Source organism: Zea mays, chromosome 3, assembly GCF_902167145.1.
Source record: "Zea mays cultivar B73 chromosome 3, Zm-B73-REFERENCE-NAM-5.0, whole genome shotgun sequence".
NCBI classification, from domain to species: domain Eukaryota; kingdom Viridiplantae; phylum Streptophyta; class Magnoliopsida; order Poales; family Poaceae; genus Zea; species Zea mays.
The window spans coordinates 11,949,903-11,958,843 of NC_050098.1; positions in this window are offsets into that span (position 1 = coordinate 11,949,903).

Sequence of the window (8,941 nt, forward strand, 5' to 3'; positions counted from 1 at the left end):
CAATAGTAGATGGTGTTCAGGTTCCTGTGTAGGGAGATTGAAAGTTCCCTTTGCCCGGGAACAGGATCTGGATGTCGCCTAGAGGGGGGTGAATAGACGAATAATAATTATCACTTTAAAACCTTAAATTCTTACTCTACTCGAAGGCTGGATCACAGTGGAATGAAAGACCCTTCAAGTAGGTTGCAGCGAAATGGAAGATCCTGTCTTAAGATGCCCTGCACTTCAAATATAACTTGTACCACAGATAAGTATTGAAGTGCAGATATAAAGAGTAGGTGAAACAGAGAATCAGCACACAACATAGAGCAGAGCACACAGACGCCGGGATTTATCCCGAGGTTCGGTCAAGCCTGAAATGCTTGCCTAGTCCTCGTTGGAGTTAGCCACACCTGGGCTTGGAGTCTATTTCAACTCCTTCCTCCATTTGCTCAGATCTTAGAGCCTTCCACTATGTTGAGATTGGTTACAACAACGCCGTGGCTGCTTACAGTCTTCTTGACAGCACTCCGGCAGAGTAACAATTCGCTCAAGACTTTGCTCTATCTCTCAGCAGCACTTCTCCACTCTCTAAAGGCTTATAGCTTTGCCTCCACACAAACTAGAGAGATATACATGAGAGGGAGAGAGAGAATTGATCCAAATGATGTATACAATTGTTGGCTGCACTTGTGTCACTGTTGGAGGCGCCTAGGGGTCCCTTTTATAGACCCAAGGGGCCTAGGAGCCGTTGGAATTCATTTTGGAAGGCAATATTAGCTTTCTGTCGAGTGGCACACCGGACAGTCCGGTGCACCACCGGACAGGTCCTGTAGCTTGTCCGGTGCGCGATCTCCTTCCATATCGGGCTCAGCTGACCGTTGGAGGAACGGTCCCCTTGGCTCACCGGACACTGTCTGGTGCACATCGGACAGTCCAGTGCGCCAACTAACCGTTGGCCCAGGCCACGCGTCGCCCACTGATTGCGCTGCCGACTGTTGGTGCAGGCGCCGTTGGCTCACCGGACAGTCCGGTGAATTTTAGCCACGAACCCCCGCAGATTCCCGAGAGTTGGCAGTTCACTGCCGAGTCAGCCTGGGCCACCAGACACTGTTCGGTGCACCACCAGACAATCCGGTGTGCCAGGCTGGTGCTGGTTTTGGCTATACAAAGCCATATCTTCTCTAACTCTTTTCTTCTTTTCTTGGCACTATTTCTAGCACTCAAATAACCATGTTAGTGAACAAAACAATTCACTGAGCCCAGAAACATACCTTGTTCACTTCTAGAGCTTGATCTTGAGCTTTATGACTTACACCACATAATTGTAGATGTTACCCCATTGGTTGTAAGTCATGACATCATGTAGTGATACTTGATACACCATAACTCTTCTTAACTTGATCAACCTTGACTTTGCAAGTCTTCTTCTTCACCCCTGGCTTTGGGTTCCTGGTCTCCTTGACCTTCCCCCGTGCACTCGGTACCTCGAAGCTCTTCTTGCCTCCATCCTTGGCTTGATCGGTTGTCTCTGAGTTACACACATCGGGTCTCACTTAAGCAATGTCCATCTTACTTGTGATGTCCATTGTCTATAGATAATCTAGTCTTTGGACCATCATACTTGTTCACTTGTGTTGAACCCTGTTAGCTTTGCATTAAGCACCTGCTCAACACTTAGCACACTTGTTAGTCCTTTAATTGGGCTGTCATCCAAACACCAAAACCCACAAGAGAGCTTTCAATCTCCCCCTTTTCGGTGATTGATGGCAACACAATTAAAGCTTACACAAGAATAAGATTTAAAGCACAAATTTTGAATTCTAAGTTTATAGAATGCTTCCCCTAAATATGTGCTAACATTAATATCTCAACTTTGGCCTTATATGCCAAAAATGCACATACTTAGGCTAATCGAAGCATTGCTACACCTTAGCACCTGTGGGATGCATTGTCAATAATTGAACGTGATGTGTATAACACACAAATGCACAGAATCAGAGTTAAACACCAATTGAATGGATATACACAGGAATATCAACCTACCACTATTCATCATTAAGATACCTATTGAAAGCAATTTAAAGCACCAGAACCACATGAATATCTATTACAGGACAAACACAATAGATACAATTGATTCATATCAACAGAAGCACTAATTATGCATTATCACTATATAATACAGCAAGAAGCATATGATAAGTATTATCAACAAAACTAACACATTCTTCCTTAAGATCAAAGGAACTCAAGGAAACCCCTTTGAGTCCTTTAGCACAAAAATAATCTTCATCCTACTCAAGGAAACCCCTTTGAGTCCTTTAGCACAAAAATAATCTTCATCCTCTTCACACTTAAGATAAGCTTTCCTCTCAGGTCGAGGTAAGCTTTAATGCACAAATTCTCCCCCTTTGACATCAAACACCAAAACCATATTCAAGCAAGAACATAGGATGATGTCAAGGGACAGCAGGGTATTAAGCAGGTAAAATGCAACACACTAACATTACTTCCCCTTACATATTAAACATATGCAACACAAGCATTGGAGAAAAATTTAGATATAAATACGCAAAAGGTCAATACCTCCTTTTGTACCTTTACCATGTTATGGTGTACTTTCCATCTATGTAGGCAGTTCCTTTTGCCATCAATTTAAGATTTCCATCTTGAAAGTCTTATCTCTAGGGAGCTCATTCACACTTGTGCCTGATCCTTCTTCCTGACTTTTTCTTGTTGCTAAGACACCAAACTTAGAACAAGTTATAGTATTGTGGCACAAGATGAAGCTTCCATTCTAGTGATTACCAAAAGATATCAATTAAAGCACACTACTAAGGCTACTAATTGAAGGATCATCACTGTCACATCTCCATGATATTCAAAGATAAGCATCTAGGATCATCAACTATTATAGAGCATGAGCAACTAATTACTCGACTTGTGGAGGTACCCAAGTCCTGATTGCTCCATTTCTTGCTCATGTTCCCTTTTTCACCTTGAGACTATATAGGATCACTCAAGAAACAGTTAGTCTCAAAAGACACAAGTTATGTGTGCTCCCCCTAAAGTTGTGCATCAAGTATTTGAATGACTTGCACTTTGCACATTCTAGCGTCCTTAGAACTAGAGGGGATCACAACATACCTTGATCTAGGCATAATATATCAATTGCATCACAAAACGATACCAATTGAATAGATGACATAATACAACTTATGACTAATGGAAACAATGCATGCCTCAAGATATATAACATTTTAAAAGCAACCTAGGCACGCTTCACACATGATGATCATTGCAACACATATACCAATTGAAAAATGACAAGATCATGCATATAAAGCACAATGTCTAAGCACACCAAGATTAAGAAGTATTTTCTTAGGTACACCAAGGGAAACAACATTTTAAAGCATAAGGCACCTAAGCCAAGATACTACTAATTGAAAGGCAAGAACATAGCTATGATCACAATCACCGGAACTTCAAGATATTCAATGAAATTGCATAGTTCCATTCTCCATACCTTTGCCTTTTCCTGAATTGCCATGAGAGCACATGTTGTCACCAATTTTGGGCTCCTTTTGCTCATGAACCTCATTGCTCAAGAGGGTGCATTAGAGGCACAACACGGATTTCTTGTTTTGATATACACACAATACTAAGACAAAGTAATCATGTGAATATGGACTAAACAAAACTATCATGCTTGCACATAGGTTGATACATAATCATTAAAAAATCACGCAACATGATTTACAAAAAGATACAGGTTTAGCCACATACACCAAGAGAGTTAATCATGGTAGATATTTCAAATGAAAAGCTACCCATTGGATGATTCAAGAGATATAACCTATAAAGCACACAATCATAATTGAGCAAGCATCAATATGATCTTGGAAATCACAAATCATTAATTGAAAGATATTCAACATAGGCAATATCAAAAGCATAACTACTCCAAGGATATGTATAGCACGACAATCCAACATAAGAGCAATACTGTTTTGAAATAATGCACTTAAGATACACGAGTACCATCCTTTGGAGAGGAAGTTGCAGATTCTCATCAAAGTCCTTTGCTTGATTTACCAATAATGATTAAGGACCTCAACAACTTATTTGACTTGAGATGAACATGGGATTAGTATTGCACAATAATTCAACCTTGGGTCAATAAATAGACAATAAAAATTGACAGCTTAAGCATAGAGTTTGAATTAACCATCTTAAGCTCTCCCATGGTCTCCAGTCCATCTCGAGGCACCTGCATGGTCTAGTTGGCACAGTTTGGTACCCATCTCGGGATGGGTCCATAACGATCATCCAAAAGAGCCTTTGGTACCCAAATAGCAATTGTGCTAGTTCTAGGTGATCTCATTACTGATCTAGCACAAGTGTATGGTTTGGGTCTCCTAAGCGAATAAGATTGAGATAAATTTACTTGCTTAGGAACCTTACCCTTTTTACATACCTTGGATATATGACCATGCTCACCACACATGTAGCAGAAGCGTCGCTTAACCTGACATGACACTTGTTGTTTGTCTTCTTTCTTAGTAAGGGTCATCCCGGAGAGCGCACGTGCTTGATTTTTCATGAGCGGACATGAAGTGATCATATGGTCCTTGTCATTGCATCCGAAACATCTCCTCATCCCTTCATCCTTGTCGTTGTATGGACACGACGCAATGAGGTGGCCTAACTCATTGCACTTAAAGCACCTCCTTTTCCTTTTCTCTTTTTGTTCTTGGATAACATAGAGAGATGGTCAGTGCAAACAACATGATTGATTGAATCTTTACCTTTTTCCTTGTTCATGTTGATTTCTACATTTTTTGCTTTAGGAACATCCTTCTTATGGAGTTTAACACTTGCTGCGGTTTCTCCCGTCTCAAGCTTCTTCACCACGCATCCGTGGATATCTTGAGGAGGTTGAGCAATGCATCTTCTCCTTAGTTGCTTTGCTTTCTTGCTCCTTTCTTTATTGATGAGCAACTTTTCTTTTGATCCTGCAGCTTGATGCTCAATCAAAAATTGGCTTTCTTTTGAGCAGCAGGGGTTAGCACATGGTGATGTATTATCTAAAGACGCACGTGTGCAAGAATGAGATTCACATGAATTTAGGTTCGCAATTACAACCTCATGGGCAACATCAAGCATGATATGGCCATCAACTAATTCATTATGAGAATAAGATAGCATATCATATTTTTCACTTAGAGCAAGTTTTTCTAAATTTATCATTTCTACTTGACTCTTAAGCATAGAATTCTCAGTTTTAAGTTGAGCAACATCAGATAATACATCATGATTATTTCTCTGCTCAAATAAAATAGATTCATACCGTTGGACCAAACTATCATGAGAGCACTTTAGCTCCTCATGATCTTTGGTCATCTCCAGGCTGTCATTGGTTTTGATGAGAGTCTCCTCTAGCCTGAGAAGCGTCTCGCCTTGTTCCTTGTTCCTTCTCAACAGCTTAACCAAGAGCACTTTGTCTTCTTTGTTGAGATGGGTGTAGAAACGGCGAATCTCCTCTTCTTCCACATCGTCGGTCTCATTTTCCCTGTCATTATTATCAGTGGAAGCAAAACAGGAAAATGTACCTTGTGGTGATGTAGATTCATCCTTGCTATCATCCTCATATTCCTCCTCATCATCACTTTCATCTCCACTCTCATTGTTAGCAACAAGACATGTATAACTAGTGGGAGATGAACCTGTCGGTGAGGTGGATCCATCGATTGGTGTCCATCGTTCTTGTTCTTCTCCCTTGGACAAGTTAGTATCGCCAGCAATAGAGGGAGCAGAAGCAGTGCATATGGACTTAAAAAATTTCAACTTAATTTTAGTCCATAGATCATGAGCATCAACAAATAAATCACTATCACTACTCATGATGGCAAAATAAGCACCTCGAGAAAGAGAGTCAACTAAGATGTTGCAAGCATGGTGATTGAGAGATAGACATCTTAATTCATCATTTGAAGGATTTTTACTAATATCAGAGGGAAAAATACTTCTACTAAAGATCTATCTTAAATCAGGATCAATATGCATGAAAGCCTTGTAAATAGAGACAGACCAAGATTTATAATTAGAACCATCGCCTAGAAGCAATTCTAGAGTTACCTCTTATGACGACATCGTTATCTCCGGACGGCTAAGCCCACACTGGAGAGGCCTAGCTCTGATACCAATTGAAAGTTCCCTTTGCTCGGGAACAGGATCTGGATGTCGCCTAGAGGGGGGTGAATAGGCGAATAATAATTATCACTTTAAAACCTTAAATTCTTACTCTACTCGAAGGCTGGATCGCAGTGGAATGAAAGACCCTTCGAGTAGGTTGCAGCGGAATGGAAGATCCTGCCTTAAGATGCCCTACACTTCAAATATAACTTGTACCACAGATAAGTATTGAAGTGCAGATATAAAGAGTAGGTGAGACAGAGAATCAGCACACAACACAGAGCAGAGCACATAGACGCCGGGATTTATCCCGAGGTTCGGCCAAGCCTGAAATGCTTGCCTAGTCCTCGTTGGAGTTAGCCACACCTGGGCTTGGATTCTATTTCAACTCCTTCCTCCATTTGCTCAGATCTGTTAGTATGACAGATAGAGCCTTCCACAATGTTTAGATTGGTTACAACAACGTCGTGGCTGCTTACAGTCTTCTTGACAGCACTCCGGTAGAGTAACAATTTGCTCAAGACTTTGCTCTATCTCTCAGCAGCACTTCTCCACTCTCTAAAGGCTTATAGCTTTGCCTCCACACAAACTAGAGAGATATACATGAGAGGGAGAGAGAGAGAGAATTGATCCAAATGATGAATACAATTGTTGGCTGCACTTGTGTCACTGTTGGAGGCGCCTAGGGGTCCCTTTTATAGACCCAAGGGGCCTAGGAGTCATTGGAATTCATTTTGGAAGGCAATATTAGCTTTCTGTTGGGTGGCGCACCGGACAGTCCGGTGCACCACCGAACAGGTCATGTAGCTTGTCCGGTGCACGATCTCCTTCCATATCAGGCTCAGCTGACCGTTGGAGCAACGGTCCCCTTGGCTCACCGGACACTGTGAGGTGCACATCGGACAGTCCGATGCGCCAACTAACCGTTGGCCCAGGCCACGCGTCACCCGCTGATTGCGCTACCGACCGTTGGCGTGGGCGCCGTTTGCTCACCGGACAGTCTGGTGCACCACCGAACAGTCTGATGAATTTTAGCCACGAACCCCCACAGATTCCCGAGAGTTGGCAGTTCACCGCCGAGTCAGCCTCGGCCACCGGACACTGTCCGGTGCACCATCAGACAGTCCAGTGTGCCAGGCTGGTGCTGGTTTTGGCTATATAAAATCATATCTTCTCCAGCTCTTTTCTTCTTTTGTTGGCACTGTTTCTAGCACTCAGATAACAATGTTAGTGAACAAAACAATTCACTGAGTCCAGAAACATACCTTGTTCACTTCTAGAGCTTGATCTTGAGCTTTATGACTTACACCACATAATTGTAGATGTTACCCCATTGGTTGTAAGTCATGACATCATGTAGTGATACTTGATACACCATAACTCTTCTTAACTCGATCAACCTTGACTTTGCAAGTCTTCTTCTTCACCCCTGGCTTTGGGTTCCTGGTCTCCTTGACCTTCCCCCGTGCACTCGGTACCTCGAAGCTCTTCTTGCCTCCATCTTTGGCTTGATCGGTTGTCTCTGAGTTACGCACATCGGGTCTCACTTAAGCAATGTCCATCTTACTTGTGATGTCCATTGTCTATAGATAATCTAGTCTTTGGACCATCATACTTGTTCACTTGTGTTGAACCCTGTTAGCTTTGCATTAAGCACCTGTTCAACACTTAGCACACTTGTTAGTCCTTTAATTTGGGCTGTCATCTAAACACCAAAACCCACAAGAGAGCTTTCAGAGACGCAACAGCATCAGACGGTAAGTTCAAGCTTCTTTTCCTTTCATTGTATGAGCGTCCAGTTCATTTCAGTTTAGATATTGCTTCATAAAAAAGTCTAATACAACCATTTCTAGATGTGGTTACGTACAAGGACTAGTTTTAAGTTTCAGCGTTATGTTTGCAGGTTCTAATGACAAGAAAAGGAAGTTCTATCCTGATGACCTAAAGATTGCCATTTACCTTGACTTGCCAAAAATTGTTCCACCTATTCTTGGCCATGGAGTTTCAAAATCGGTTTCTGAAAAATTTGGAGTGCCTTTAAGAGTTGTACAGTCCATTTTGAAAAATGGACAGCTGAAGAAAGAGGGATGCCAATCTTCATCCAACAATACAATGCTAGGACTCACATTGGTGTAGATGATTGTAACGCCTTGAATTTGGGGGTAGAATTTTTTCTTCTTTTCTCTCACCAAATTCAGGCATTACCCTTTCCTTTTCCCTTTTTCTCCTCGCTAAGCCTTGATTTTTTTCCAAAAGTTATAGCGAGAATTAGCTCGACATCTTGTGTAAGCAAAACCTAGAACTTTTTTGGTTGTTGCATCATGCCGGATTATGCACTCTTTTTGTTTGTGGTTGGGTGAGTTGGAGAATTAGGCATATAAGAAATAGGGGTTATAGAAAATGGAAAATAGGAAAAAGAAACTTTTTCTTTTTCTCTCTCCCCCTTTCTCCCCTTTTGGCCCAGCCGCCCCCCCCCTTCGCGCCGGCCCAGCCGCCCCCCCTTCCCTCCCCCGCCGTGGCCCGTCCCAGCCCAACCGCGCCCGCCCCCTCCCCCCCTTTGGGCCCAAGCGGCCCAGCCGCCCCCTCCCCCCTTTTTTCCCAAAAATTCCCTCCTCGCGGGCCCCGCCCGTCATCCTCCCTCCCTCTCTCCCTCTCCCTAACCCTAACCGCCGCCGCCGCCGCCGCCCCTTCCCCAGCACCGCCGCCGGCCGCCCCCGCCTCGGTGAGGCCCCCCTCCCCTCCCTTCCCCATTCCCCGCCCG